Here is a 16,599-nt window from a genome sequence, read left to right as displayed (position 1 = left end):
CAACTCTGAAGTGAATGGTCTGTACAGGGATCAAATCCACAGCCTTGGTGCTATTAGCACCATGGTCTGAACAACTGAGCTGATCCTGGGGATATGGAGAGGCCATGTATAGAAATTAAATGGAGCAATATAAATTGCTGTCTCATAGCTGTGTTTGAAAAAAAAGATTCAGGGTTTTTTGCTTTGCAAAGGGACATCCCCAGACTGGTACACTTTCCAAATTCTTTAAATAATCTCCTCAAATTAATTCCATAGGCTGCCTTCCAGCCTACAGGAATCACCCAGCAAATGCCAAGCATGGGCAAGTCCTTTCTCCCCCAAGCTGAGGTCTGGGGCAGCAGCTCCATGTGATGACTTCTCATTGTCCAGTTCTACCACAGCAGAGCCCAGCAGGCACCGGGCACCTACCCAGAGAAGTTACTGAGGGGAGCAGTGAACCTGAACACATTTTACTGTTTACCCTATGGCACCAGCCAAACAGAGCAGCTTAGGGCTGCTCCCCATCCCTTCAGATGCAGCCAAACTGACTTTCTGAATGGAATGTTAAGATGCACTTTATTTCATTAATGAAAAATTCTCTGCTGCCTTCCTCTACATTAAAAAGGTGTCAATCCTGTTCATACCATCCTATCATGTGCAGGTGGCCACACATAACACAAACAGTAATTCACAGTCCAGGAGCTCCCTTAACCTTCCCCACTAGATGCAAACAGGAACAAACCAGTGCATCTAGACGTCTGTATCTGGTACTAGTTTGCTCCCATGTATCTGCAGCTACATCTCTTAAGCAGAATGCAGCAGGACACCATTCTTGAAAAATCATTCCTGAAACTTACTCACCTTTCTTGTCCCCTTACACCTTTTGTACTGTTTGCCCAACTGTTCCTTTTTAAAATACTTTTTTCCTGAAGAAAGGCAGGATCTAAGATTGGTATGCAATAATGTAGATTTGAATCAGCAGGAAGCAGTATGGAGGCAATATTAAAGCGTTAAGAGAGTCTGCCAACTTTTTCTAATACCTCAAAAGCAAACATAAATTAAATGGGTAAAAGATTTCCCAATTATTTAATTTATTTCCATTAGAAAATTGAGTCTTTGATGTTAGAGTATTTCCTGACTATTTCTATCAGTCTTCTGTATAATATATTTGTTTTTATATATTTGTTCTTCCAGTCTTTCCTTTGGGCAGACTATTCCATACTTCAATATATTTTATAACCTCATTCCGTTATTTCTAGTTATGCCCCTTCTCACTTTACTAATTTAATTAGTTTCTATCTTTCAAGTATGCACCATTCAAACATTTGTAGACTCTTATCACATCTCTCAGCTACACTTCTGGTTATCATATAGCCAAGAAAGCATGTGTGCCTGTAGGTCCCCTGGTCTGTACTCCTTTGCCATTTGTCCCTCCAATCTCTTCAGTTCATTTAAATCTATCTAAAAACAAGAAGTTTGAGCCTGGTACAACTTGCAAGTTAACTCTCACAGTTGTTCAAGAAGGAGCTTCTCTTTAATTTTTGTAACTCAAAACTGTATTAATTTACCACCTGCTACCATGACACATCTGTAAACTGATTTATCTGCTGTGCAGCTATTCACTCCAAATGTTTCTGGTGCTTGAAAAACTAGTGCTTTTCCAGTTTCACTCCTTCCCTGGAGTACACACAAGCACATTTCTTGTTAAACCAATTTGACTGAATTCTCCCCAGGGCCTCCCCACAAGTGGGAAGTACTTTTTTTTTTTTTTTTTTAATTCTCCAATTAGTTCTACTATCTCTAGTTCCTCTGTTAGTGTCTTCACTGTTAATTCACTTCTAACATTTGGCATCTTAGAAGTTTAGAAAGACTCCAGCCTCCAATAAAGGTGCAAAACCACACATTTTTCAGTAAGATACAACAATACAAGGACTCCACATGGCTAAATAGAGTATTCTTCAGCACTACCATGTTTTTCTGTGTCTTCCTGTTGTGCATTTCCTACTCTCAGCCTGAATTATCTAATGCAAGTGACCAAAACACACAACCTGATGTCTCTTAAGCCAGTTACAACACACAGTTATGCCAGGGGTGCTGTCAGAAGGCAGCAGCTGTCTCCCTTCCTTCCCTTTCCCACACATTATCCAGCAGCACATTACCTTTGTCGTGCCACCACTGCCCTGTGGTGAGCCAGGTTACTTTTCTATTTTAAATTTAGTGCATTGTGCATCTGCACAAATACTTGTAATGGTACTCTGCACAGATTATGCAGGGACATGAGAATGGGACTGTGTGAGAACTTACACCACAGAAAATGTCCATCGAATCCTGTACTGAATTCCCACTTGTAAGCATCACCTTAGTGTCAGAAAGTACGCCTGGCATCCTGTAACTGGGAAGTCTGCAAAAACCCAAAGACTTCCCAGAAACAAACAGAAGGAGAAGCCTTAAGACCATGTGAACGAACACTGAAGATTTCTGCATAGTTGAGGGGACAAGATGAATTGAACACAAGGTAGATTTGTTAAGGAGCTGAATTCTTTCAAGGATTAGAAAAAAACTTGATGGAGTAAAGGAATACAAAAACACATTGTTTATTGGAACTTTCTCAAAAGATTTGGTAGAGTCCTTCACAAAGGGCTACTCAAGTCAGTGTGCAGGCAAGAAGAACAAAGTACTGTCACAAGAAGGAAACTGGCAAAAAGAAATGAAACAAGAATCACTGATCAGTTTTGAGCATGGAAGAAGGGTATTTGTGGATTTCTCAAACATCAGCATCTATTTTTTTCAGGTTGTTATTAAATAATTGCAAAAGAAGGCGAAAACAAATAAAATTTCATCTGGACACAACTTTGAGTGAGGTGGGTTAAATACACAGAATAATGTGTATTATTTAAGGAAATTCTAACAGAGAGAACTCTTGGGCAGTCTGAAACCATAGCAACAAAGAAAATGAGAAAGATGAGAAAGAAATAAACTCCAGAAAAAGAGGTCTTTAATTATGAGCTATAAACTTCCTGTCATTACTCAGTAAGAATTTATGTTTTCTGTCAGTGAAAACAGTCATGTGATCAGCACTGTAAAAAAAGTAAACAAGATGTTTAGAAGAAAACCCCCATTATATATATTAGCATTCTCTAGCATACACTTTCTAAGCAGACATCTTCACCTTTAATGTATTTAAGTCTCCAGCTTGATTGAAGCAATATTTAGCAGAAAGAAAAACTCTCAGGAAAATTCAATGAAAATTATCAGCACAAAGAATATGCCTAAAATTGAAGGGAAACTATATAGAAACCATTTCAGCACCCTTGGCAATCACAGGCAACAGGCTTGGGATCAGTGACACCTAAAGCATTTCCACATTTGCCTGTTATCTCTGCTAGTATCTTCCAGGACAGAGTATGCCTGGTTTCTAGGCAATCCAGTCTACTGCTTAACTGCTGGCACTGTTGGAAAGCTGTCCCTGAATTCTAATTATACAATTTACACCCTTTACTTCTGGGCAGAGAGAATAGGAGAGAATTTTTTTTTCTCTTTGCAGCACGCTTTAAAATTTTTACATTATTGTAACTCCTCTAGCCTGAATAATTCTGATTGTTCCATTCTCTCCTGGTAGGTCACGTTTCCTTTGCTATTACATTCACCTGAGCTACTTTCAGTTGGCCCTCATCTTTCCTCAAATATGGTGTGCAAAAATATCTGCAGCAGTCCATTGTTCCAGAACACAGTAAAGAGAAAGATCATGTAGGACTGCTGTAGTCTGAGTTCAGACTGGAGCAATCCAGGTCAGTTTCTTCCATTGATCAATTTTCCATAACACAAAAAATATTCTATCACTTCCTCCAAAACAGTAGATTGGGTACTAAGAACAGGACACTGTATTACACACAGCACTTCCATGACTGGATACAGCATTCTCTTCTTTTTTATTTCTCATCAGTGCATTCTATGCCTCAAAGTAAGCCAGAAAGGAGACTGGCTGTTAAAATAAAACAATAATGACATCAAAGAAACAAAGTAATGAAATGACAGACAGCAATCTTTCTTTAATGTATTTGTGTGTGGATATATGACATCTGAAAGCCATCACACAATAATTATGACAACACTTAAAAATGTCACTTACTGTAAAAAACAGGAAACAGAGTTTTGTGACCAAATTGTTGAGAAAACTTTTTATAATTTTTTTCAACTATATTCTCACTTCTATTTACATTACAGCACTCAAAAAGGCTTCAGCTAAGGCTAGGTTCATTGCATATTGTGTATCTACCCAAACACAGAGCTGCCCTTTTTACAAGGGCATGCAGTAATAGGACTTATAGGAATGGCTTTAAACTAACTAAAAGAGGGCAGGTTTTATTTGGGAAGAAATTCTTTACTAAGAGGGTGGTGGGGCATAGCAATAAATCATCCAGACAAGCTGCAGATGCCCCATCCTGGAAGTGTTGAAGCCAGGCTGGATGGGCTTTGAGCAACCTGGGCTAGTGGAAAGGTGTCACTGGTCATGGCAGGAGTACCAGTAACTAGATATGGTCTTTTCCAACCAAAACCACTAGGATTCTAACAGTATCTGTACATGTAATCAGATTTCAGTATGCCTAACAAAACACAGATGCTCTTCCACATCCTTTCCACAAGAAATGGATACAGCACACAAGCAGAAGTATTATCCAAATTTTACACAAACAGAAGTGAAACAGCAATGAGTGAACTACCAAAGTTCCCATGAAAAGCAGAGCAAGAGGCCTAGATTTAATTTTCAATCACAGTTACAAGCTCATTAACCACAAAACAATGCTCCTCTCCCCTCCCTTATCACCAAATAACACACACGTGTAACGCCTGTACCAACGCTCATTCACAGAAACAGTGGTGCTGGAACAACATGCAACAATTCTCCAAAAGAAAGCAGGAAATATTTTCTTTCTTCACCATCCTGCATTTAGGAAGCCAATACCACTATTTTCATTCTTCCTTCTTCTCCTAAGTTCATGCCAGTTCATACCAAAGGCCTGCACAACAGGGTTTAAGCAAACAGCTCATCCCACAACTGAAGGAAACAAGGAACTCTGTCACTGCAGTTCACCTCCAGCAGCTGGTTGTTAAATCAGGAGAACTAAAATATTGCTTTAGTTTCTTCACTCTTAAAACTACAGTATGATGGAGTGCTACACTACAACAGCTGAAAATAGAAAAATCACACCTGAAGTTAGAGTGCAGACTTTAAGAAATAAAGGAGTCACTGAAAAAAAAGCAAGCTAGCCACAGACATTTTCAACTACACTTGAAAAAAAGCATGCAAAACCAGCTAAGAGTGTATCAGAAGTGAGTATGTGTTTTTATCAGAAATGCTGCAGGAAATGATGGAAAAGCAAAGAGCTAAACTAGAAGCTAGGTTAGAAAGGGACATCTCCCCAGAGGCTTAACAAATCCATCACAAGACCCTAGGGAGATGTTAAAAAACAAGGGGCTTTTGTAGCATTTTTAATACTCCTTCATGTGACACAGTGCATATATTTACCAAGAAGAGTAATGCAGTATGCAGAAACTAAAAATACAATTGCATACTGAAAAAAGTTCAGGAGACACAACAGCATTTGATCAGATACACAAAGGTAACCACAGAAGGGTACAAATGATGTGAGAAAAACTGATAAGGGTAAATTTCAAAGAACAGGGAAGAAACCACAGAGAAAGAGCTGGCAGAAAACATCACACAGGTTACACTTGCAGCTTAGTGAAAAGCCTAATGCAGCATTGGAGCAAAGCACAATCTGCAACAAGCAAGCAAAAGAGTCAAGTACCAGTATGCATGGTGAGCACACAGGAAAAACATATAACTGGGTACTTCTGTGACCTATTTTGTTCACTTGATATTAATGGTATCTTTCTAATCACTTTATGTTTGTATCCAGGCAACAGGACCAACCATGCATGTAAGAGATCATGATACTATTAATATATTTGTAAGCTGGGGCAGATGACAAATTTTTACAGAGGCAGTGAAGAATTCCAGGCCTCATTTCCCCACCAATTGGAAAAAACCTGCCCCCAAATCCAAAAACCATCCTACTCACCCCCCAGATCATACACTCTGCTGCAATATAGCAGCAAACTACTCCCATCACGTGAATTATCATGCAATGAGCACCAGTTCCACTTCCATTATGAAATATAATTATTTGCAGAGGATGGAAAAGTATCAGTAAAAGTTAGTAAGAAATAGGTAATTGAGACAATTCATGACCTCAATCTGCACATCTGCAGAATCCTGAGGAAAAGGAGGAGGACCATGGCCAGATGAACTTTGTTACTGAAATGAACCTGATCTGCTGTCCAGCCTTCTCACCTTAAGGTGAAATATTACAGCTCTTGTCCTCATCCTGTATCTCTTACAGAGCTTTCAAACTTGCAACATCAGAATGATTTACAGAAGACTCCTCCCAGTAAACATAGGTAATGTGTGTGAACAGTTAAAGGCAATGGGATTTTCCTGCTCATGGCAGAAAGAGTAACACACCGACCTCTGCTAAATACAGTATCCATCCCCTCTCTCCAAAAGAAATGCCTGTATGCTATTAATACCACAAGATGAAACTCAGCTGTATAAATAAAACCCTTCATTTCAGCTAAGTCTTCGTCATCTCTCTGGCATCCACCACTGTCTCTTCACAGCAAAACTCTCAGGAGGACTTACAGTGCAGGGAGTTTTTTTCTGGACAGGAATGCAAGCCTAGTTTTATTATCTCCTCTTGGCAACTTAACATTTATGAACAATTAGGTTGGAATTCAGGAAAAAAACACATCAAAGCCCAAAGTTCTGTAGGAAGTACTCGAGTATTTGCAAATCAGCATGGTTTAAAATGGAAACACACTGTCTGGAAGTCAAGGGGACCCTGCACGCTCTTTCAAGAGACTCTGACATGCTGGATGACCTCAAGTACATCACTTATCTTTCCCACATTAAAAAATATCTCCTCAAATGACCTTGCTAGGTAGCTCACTTTGAGAATTAAAAAATAAATACACTGTAAATCCTCCTATTATTATTACTGCTGTTACTGTGGGGGCTGGAACTGTCGTCAGTGAGCAGGCAGGACATAATTTAATTTTCTTTAAATATTTATTATGCGACAGCATAGCCATCTGTTTAACATTCACTATATTTAGTTTCTGTCTTAAAAAACAGAAGGAAAGAAAATACCAGATTTTGACTTTCACTTCCACATATCCTTTCCAGCCACATATGCACTAATACATGGCCAGTATCCTTTCAACTGTAGTATCCAAAAAATTGCAGGAAAGCAAAAAGAATTTCAAGCTTGGATGAAAACAATTTCAACTACAAATTTATTCTCCAAGATAAAAAATAAAGAATCTCTAGTTTTAGCAGTATATATTTTGACTTCAGCATTGAGAAGGCAAAACAGGATATGAAGGAAAACAGTGGGACAAGAAGACATAGATGGCAATAAAGCACTGTGCAGAATATGCTACAAGAGGAGAGACATAAAATATCACATACCTATACAAAATAGTAACTTCTCAATAGCACTAGTTTCTCTTCAGTGAATTATAATAAAAAACATCATTCTTAAGTAACAGCTGTTACACAAAGGTGCCTTTGGCATCAAAATGTATTCTGTTTGGACCCTTCTACGAAAAGCCTTCTCTTTTCCCTGTTTGCACTGTGTACTTCCAGCAGTCTGCACACAAAAATCTTCTAACATGTCAAACCACTGGGACTTTGAAGTAATACAAGTCAAGGAGGTAGAAAAGAATCTAAATTAATCAACACACACTGAATGAATTTTTAAGTAAGGAAAACTAAAAACTAGAAAACATCAGTTAAAATGCACTCATCCCATTTTATGCTTTCCCACTGCTGTATCTACTATTCCAAGGCTGAGACCATGAACCCCTCCCAGCACACCTCAGCTCCTGGCATCAGCACACCTTACCAAACCACTCCTGGTCCACCACTGCAATTCCAATATACAGAGCTCAGCCCTTACTGGGAGTATGCCCTAATTTTCTAGGGCTATTTATAAACTGTGATAGCACATCAGGTTAGTCAGGCCTGTCTGAGAGGCCAGTATCCGACATCACAACAAATTGGTACAGAGCTCAGGCCAAGAAACTCCAGCATAAAGGTGAAAAAGCATAAGCCAGACACACAAATGCAAAAAGATGCCCAAAAATTTGATGCCTGTATTGTTTTAAACAGTTTATTTTCAGATCTTCTATTGCTGACAATAGAAGCAACATATTCCTGTTTTTATACAGCCAGAAGATAACATGCTAAAATGGTGGTACACTGGTGTCATTAATTTACTGGCACTTGATGACTGAATAGATAACAAACAACTCCCATATACAGTACCAGTAATTTGACCTTCAACTACTGACCTTCTGTTCATAAACTGTAGTTTCCAGATATATGAAGCAAATTATTTTTTTCTTAACTGTGTGTAATAAACCAGTAAACATCTGAACATTACCTTTTTACCCAAAAAAAACCAAAACAAAGAGAAGCCTAATCATTTAGGAGTGGTAGCAACTGCTTTGGAAATTCTTTTGTGTTTGAGACCAGCACAGAAGCCCACTTTCAAGTCACACTCCTGTGGAGCAAGGGTTGAGCACTGGCACAGGCCTTTAACCTCTCCTCAGTTTCGCAACAAGGACAAAGGTTTAGGCAAACACAACAGCACACAGACTTTGGTCTAAAATGAGCTAACTCTGGGTTTGGTTTAAATTGAACATGGTGGGAGAAGTTGTTGAAGATCTGCCATTGCCTGATCCATCCAAATAACAACTAGTTATAGTTGTATTCTATGTTGTAGTTCTTGAGCATATCACAAAAAAGGGGGAAAACTGCCCCCCCCCCCCAAACTGCATTTTTCCTCCATCCTGTCAAAACTCAGTGTTTATTTTTAGTGTTTATCTGCCATGCAGAATACATTTCTACCAAATATTTTATCACCAGTGTAATAATCTGAATTTAATGCCTTGTTTTTAATGGGATATTTGTAACTGCTTTCTGACTGACAAGAATCATAGCTATTGAAAACACCTGAAAAATACAGGACATAAGAAACTCATTCTGAATTTGGCCTACAACTTGTTCACTTCAGTTCCTATAACCTGTACTGTCCAGCTCCAGGTATTTCAAAGACTAGCAGAAGAAAGCCTTAAAGACAAATTTGCAAAATAGGAATAAGGAAAAGTAGTCCTTCTTATTATTGTTTATACTTACGGATATCTTGAGCTCAAGGAAGCTGTCTAGAAGACCTTAAAAAGAGTTTTAATTTGCAGGATTTGTCCATATAACTGACACATAAATATCAGATTACTTTTGACCCTACACATTTGTAACCTCAATGATGTACTGTAGCAATACATTCCACACATTAATTTGTGTACTGAGTGGAATATATTTCCTTTGGCCAGAAATGAATTTGTTATTTCCCAGTAAATCTGACAATTTCCTTTTCTGATGACATCAAGGTATCTTTAACTAAGCCACTACTTCAAACAAAAAATCGTCAATATCCCTTTTACAAGATCTTTTTTACAGAGAAACAATTTCAAAAATAGAAATGACTCTGCAATCACAGTAATTCATAAAGATGCTGCAATCAGTAGGAAAGATACTGACAATGCAGGCACTGCACATTCTCTGCCTGTGTTTCTAAACAGCAGGATTACCCTTTATGTGCCCCTGCATTAAGGCTTGAAGGGCAGAGCTCAGAGCACCTTCCTCACAGCTCAACACCCAGGCCTAGGAACAACAGGACCAGCAATACCATTATCACAAGGAATGATGATAAATACAAAGCTTTCTGAGCATGGCAGCACAGCTGTGGTATACCAGAAAGATTCATGCCTCCCTTGGTGGTTGGAACAGCTGGATGAATTAGCTATTCACTGGAGTGCTGCTCTTTTGAACTTGCCTTTGTATATGATTCCTACCTGCAGAATGTCAAGCTTGAAGCAGCTGGTGTCCTCATGATGCTGTTTTATAAAAATCTGAGGTAGCACATACAAAAACCCACAACAACAACAGCAACATACAAAAAAGCCTAACAACACATAAAAATTCAGATTACTCAACTAAGTGACAGAAAGAAAGAAATACAACGAACAACCCACTTGAGATTCCAATGTAGTAATTTGATCTCTTAATCCACCATAAACTATTAGGACAGCTAAATAAAGCATTTTCCTATACTTTTCACTGTCATTAACTGGATCTCCTGTCCTGATCTGGTCAGAACTACTTAGAGCAGCAAAACCAAACCTCATCAGTGTGCTGGCTGGCTTCCTCTCCACCACCTGAAAACCTGAACAGGAGCCATGTGACCCTCTCTCCCATTAAAAAGCCTCACATAGCCATTAATTCATCTCTTGCAATTAATGGTGTCCCTGAAATAGATTAAATATCTTGCTATCCATCTTCAAAGGTACTTTTACTTGATTTCAGCTTTTCTTGTATTGACAATTCGAAAACATGGATGGATATCTAAGTACTGCTAAAGAGATCTAGTATTAGCTCCCTGATGTTAGCCATCAGGGTTTTACTTGGGTCAAATAATCTCTCCTTTTATTAGAAGAACAATTCCAGATGATTCAACAGTTTTCAAAATATTAAAGGATGTCTCTGATAGGCCTAATGATGAGATCACTCATACTGTTGGATTCCAAAAGGTCAATTAATACCAGAAGAGAGAAAACAACCCTCAATCTGTAGCATGCTTTCTTCCTTATGGTAATTACAATAAAGCATATATAGATGGTAGAATGAAATTAACACATTTTGAAAAAATTAATTTTTCCACTGTATTTTTATAATTCATGCAAGTTAGAACTTGTTTTATTTAATAGGGACATAACAACGTTGCTCAAACAAAATAAATTCTGCTATGTTCTGTCTTATGTTTGTCCTCACCACCTTCTGAATGTGGTAGTGTACATCCATACACGTCTCTACGTGTGTCCCTCCTCCTGTTTACATTTTCCACCCTAAAGCAAAATCCCGAATTACAAACTCCACTACACAAGCATCCCACTGGTATCACACAGGCTGAGCAACCATCTGATAAGCCACAGGGGTATCCTGAGCTAACTAGAAGCTATAGAACTACAGGTGGTTGTTCTCAGGGTAGAAGCACTTCAGAACTGAAGCAGCACTGCCAAGAGGTTTTTGGTATTCTCTGACAGCCATGTCTTCAGATCCAGAGACCTACATTCCACCCAGGGCACAGGAAGATGCTGCAAAGCTTTGTGTCTACTCCTGCTATCTGCATCTTAGTACTACATCTTCCTTTCTCTCCAAAATCCATCCTTTCCATCTAACCTTCTCACATTCCTCATGCCACACTTGCCTGTCCTCTCTGGTCATCTGTCAATTCCCGGTCAAACGTTTCTCTTTTGGCAACTGAACTTGCCTGAGATAAAGTTTCTCTTTAGAAGCCCCACCACGCAAAGGCACACAACAAACAGCTCTTCTACCCAGAAATAAACCCCTTTAGAAAATGTACCTTTTTACTGAAACTGAGCTTTGGGTGTCCTTCTGACAGCAGGTATCTTTCTCCAAAGCAACACAGCAGAATGGCCAATATCTGTAAACTACCTTAGATCTCACAGTAACAGAAGAAAAACATCACAGTCGACTGTTTAAAGAGTGCAATGGGGAAGCACTCTTACAGAAACTGCCACGTCAGGTATCACAGCTGGGTGGCAACTGCTTTGTAATCCCTGGCACAGGGCCCTCCAGCCCCAGAACCATGCAGAAAAACAGCAGCTGGCACACAAAGATCAGAAATGTCAATATTGATTAAAATTACATTCCAATGACAAAATTTTAAAGCCATATGAAATTTTTGGACTGCCAGACCTTGGGGGAAAAGAAGCAAAGCTGGTTTTCCAAAAAGGTTCCTGATCTCCTGGAAAGTACAAATTGGTAATGCTGTAAAAGCCAACATCACAGCAAGAATGAAGTCTGCCTACTGCAGGTGCTCTCAACCTCTCCACACACAGCCCCCCCTTTTCTTACAAACCATCTGAGTGCAAATGCTCAGGAAGAACAGGACTTCACTCCAATTCTTAACACGGTGACACGCTTCACTGGAGTTAGAAGTAGATGAATATGGCAGAGATAATCTTATGACTGCCTGGCTCTTGGAAGGGCCAGGGGGCTCTGATGAATGCATTTATTGCTGTAATCTTGAGCCAAATGCCTAAGGGTGACTGCTACATCAAATCCTCTAAAGCCTGAGAAAACAGATAATCCATTGTTTAAAGATTTTAACTAAAAAAGACCAAGGTTGCAAAGCCTCAGGCAGAAAGAACAATGAAACACTAGACAGGAGAACACTTTGCATTAGTTTGCTGCCCACATACTGCTGTGCTTTGCACATTATACAAGAAATAGCAGCAACTGGACCTTTATATTAAGAAAGAGCTTTTACTGAAGAAGGAAAAGTAAGGGGATTCCTCTGCCCAGTCTTACAGCTACCTGCTCCCAGATGCACTATACACAAAGGTTTTAAACCCTAGCAGTGATTAGTCATGCCAAATACGAGCCACGTTATACAGGCACAGAATTTTTACAGCACTTGGCACTGCCAATGAATAAAAGACCTCAAGCTGAATATTTAATATTGTACCACTCAAAAAAGTCAGTAGTCATGTACATCCTCTGCAGCTAGTACATTTAAAGCATGACTATGCTGGGTTAGCAGTGTAATGGGAATGCTGACCTCATGCAAGAAGCTTACCAAGCCAAAAAAATGCATTGTATGACTTGCTCCCCAAGAGAGACAATATATCTGAGCAACTGTAACAGGGGAAAAAGTATTGCACTCACTGCTCTCAAGGACTGCTTCCTAGAATTTGTCATTTCCAAACCCAATAATAATTAACCAACATCTCTAAGAATTTTTGTGTGACACTTTCTCATCACAGTTTAAGATGATCTTGGGTGACAGTGATAGGACAAAGAATGCTCTGCACCAGTATTACCAACTCAAAGTTAGATTCAGATCAGTATTAGTCAAAGTTCATTCCTCCTTTTTTCCCGTATTCCACACTGATTTCTGCAGTCTCAGTGAAGTCAACCTTACAAGCAGAAAAGAGGGATAAGAAGTCTCCTCACATTCACAGGATGAATTTCCCTGCAGTAGCCAGCTTGTGCCCATAACTTTACATGAAAAAACCCTGCCAATCCACATTTCTTCCTGCATCTCCTTTCTTTTCCTTCAAGACAGATGGAATCAAGCTAGGTAAGATTTTCTAAAAAGTATTACCTAAGGATAATTAATTTTATGAAATTGAAATTTTAAGACGAGTGTTATATCCTGATGTCTGTGCATAAAAGGTTTCAATACTTCATTTGGCTGAGAGCTCCCTCATGTTATTCTGTCTACCATGAAAGTCCTGGCATTTGTGCTCACAGGCATTGCAACCACTTCCCCAGTTCTGTCAGCAGTTTCACAGCTCCACTGGAAGACACCCGTGGTTAAAGGTCATGACTGCAAATGAGGATGGAACTCCACAGAGCCCCAGGAAAAGTTAGAGTGTCCCAGCAGAGAGCAGCTAGCAGAGACTGTGTAACACCAGAGCCAAAGAGTTGTGAACACAGAACAAAACGAGCAGCACGCTCAACACTCATTCTCAAGCTCAGTGTTACCCACCCCATCCCATCCCAGAATATCAAACATGAGGTTTCTAAATCACTAACTCATGAAAATCAAATCACATCTGTATCCCCACCAAATGCTCTCTCCAGATAAAGCCTAATGACAGGGAAAATCAGAATCTTGCATTTGTGGTTTACACCCTAGAGCTGTATGAAGACATGTTTGGCTGTATTTTTATTCTTTCTTCATTTTTAGAAGTACTCAGTATACTTTAAGACCAAAGAGTTTACAGACATACCCTTCAAGAAAAGGCTTCCATGCAGACACTGGATCAGTTTCCACTGCCCTGTCTCCCAGCACTGCCTGGAGCTGATCTTCACCCTTGCACAGGATGCATTTCAGGAAGATATAATTGCAGGAAGGGGAAGGGGCCTGAGCACTCCCAACAATTTCAGTCCTCAAAGATCTGTCCAGAACAGTGTCATGGGACAAACTGTCTGCGCAAGGGTGCTAGAAAAAACTGTGGAGGAAAACACAGAAACACTGCTATTGTTTTGTTTGGTTTTTTCTTTGTTTGTTTTTGGTTGGGTTTTTTTTCCCCAACAAAATATGGAAAAAACCAAGCCCAAGATTAATTCCATAGAAACATAACTAGTTTTCTGACATAACATGTCATGTTGTTCTGGTAAATTGCACAGGACCATAAAGATAATACAGCACTGCTCATCAGAGAAGCTGGGAAGTCTTGGAGTAAATGCAAAAAAAAAAAAAAAAGTGCAGAACATGTGAACTCAGTGCTTGTCTGCACCTTGGCCAAAAAGACTACTTTGCTCTTCCTCAGGACCCATTTTCATCAGAAACTACTAATGCTATTACTTCTTCAGTCTTACCCCTTACAAGAAATCAGTGATATAAAAATTAATCCAGTGTCCAATTAGAGGTGGAGAAGAACAGGCAGCAATGAAGGACTGCGGCATGCAGCTTGGCTCTTATCCTGCTGTTTGTTACAGAGTTTCCCATGACCACTGTTAGTTAAGGCTAACCGAGATTTAAAAACTTTGCAGGACTGATGCAGAGAGAAGAAGCACAAGACTGCTCTTCAGCTTACACCATGTGCAACTGTACTGAAGTGACCATCTGGCATGTCTTTAGGTGGTCACTCCTCTCCCCTAAAGACAGCTGCCCTGGCATGCCATCAGTTCATCTTATCCTCAAGGTACTCTGGGCTGTGCCCCTGCAAGAGCATTTGAGCCTGACTGGGTTTCTTACAGTAACATTTCCCTTCTGGAGAATGATATCATAGCAAAAAAGGAGGTTTGTTTTGTTCTGTTATTTTAATTTCCACATGAATTTCCTGATGCTCCTTGCTGAGTTCTTGCACCAATACAGAGAAGCACCACTACAGGATTGGACTGCTTTCCTCAGCAGCATCAGTTTAAATGCAACCAAGAGGAGTGCGTTCAAAGGGCATCCTCACCCTGTTTTCATTCAGCAACAGGAAAATGCTAGGACTAACACAGAAATAATTATACCATAGCTCTACTGCATGCAAGAGTTAACAACCCCAGAGAAACCTTACATTCAGCACCAACTGCAATTATGACAATCCCTGAACACCAGTTTGCTCTTAACCTGCCCACATACACAGTGCAAGACCAAAAAGAACTTTCAAGCTCTGCCTGCCACCACAGGCACTGCAGCATAGCGTGTGGTTAGTGAGGAATTTGTATTTATAAGTAATGCTGGGAAAGGCAAACATCAATATTTTGTTTGAGGCAAAGCAAGTTTTCCTACAGAAAGCTTTGTGTTTATATGTTTATGTGGACTTGGGCCATGGAAACACACCCTGTTCCACGCACAGTTCCAGGATACTAAATCTAGATGGGAGCACATGATAACAGCAGCTTTCATGGTAGCCTTGACTCAGGAAAGTAGGTTCATTCACATCCAACAACAGGATCAGGAAAAGGACCAGATCAGAAAAAGGAACATAAAGGAAGGATATGGATAGAAGTCTCCAGACAAAACTAAATCAGGAGACAGTGACAGATCTCTGCTTATGAGGAAGATGATTATGACTCAGCCAAAAGTAAGGCACATTCATTTTGAGCTTCAGTATCACTGAGTGAATCCAGAGCATCTAATTAAAAATAAAAATAATGAAATTACAAGTAACAAATTAAACACATTATTTGTAACCAAAATGGGGGACAGGGGAAAGCTGAATGTTTCAGAGCTGTTCTGAACAATAGATCAGACATGGAGACTAACAATTTATGCCAGTCTTCAGTGCTGAAATGAGTCTGCCTCCTCACAACTGCTGGACTGGGCCAGGATCCCACCTTATCCCACTGAAAAAGGAGGTTTAACACTACAATAGTTCACATAGTTCTCCTGAAAGTGGATTCACACAGCTGGTGAAACGGAGCTGCAGCAGCCCTCACACACAGACACTCTGTGTTGAACAATGCAATGTCTACACTAGTTTCTGTCTGCTCTTTTTAATACCTCTACAGCCCTCAATAAATGGAGGACAAGCAGTTTTCCAGCAGTTAGGTGATGATGATTTCAGTTCTGTAGCTCCATTGCTGAGACAAAGGACACCACTTCAAAGACATCTCTCTACTTGAAACTGACCTACACACAGGTGATGTCCAGAAAAGAAACACAAACAAAACATGGGTGATGATAGATGCAAGATGATGGTATTTTAAGGGGTTAGACAAAACACCAAAATTTTCTCCACTGAAATTTATGCCTTTTAATAAACTGCACAAGAGTTCCCAGTCTTGCTGGGCTCCTTGTTCATCTTGGGCCATTAAATATTAAGAGGTATTCAACTTGCTGTGAAATTACATTATTCATCTCAGTCCTGTTACGTGCCACTGTGCTGGGCCACTCCAAACCTGACCTCACCATTTGGCCAAGGTTAAGCTTCCAGCAGTGCAAAACCCAGATTGTGCAGCAGAGAAAC

General features: G+C 39.7%; 1 protein-coding gene across 3 annotated transcripts in view; it reads right to left on the bottom strand.

Annotated features, from left to right (window-relative positions):
- Positions 1-16,599, bottom strand: part of NDST2 (N-deacetylase and N-sulfotransferase 2) — a 126,678-nt gene that overhangs the window by 103,577 nt on the left and 6,502 nt on the right. The gene's annotated exons all lie outside the window — the stretch shown is intronic.

Source organism: Melospiza georgiana, chromosome 8 (assembly GCF_028018845.1).
Source record: "Melospiza georgiana isolate bMelGeo1 chromosome 8, bMelGeo1.pri, whole genome shotgun sequence".
Classification (NCBI taxonomy): domain Eukaryota; kingdom Metazoa; phylum Chordata; class Aves; order Passeriformes; family Passerellidae; genus Melospiza; species Melospiza georgiana.
Note: the sequence above shows the minus strand (reverse complement) of the source record. Positions and strands in the feature narration are given on the sequence as shown.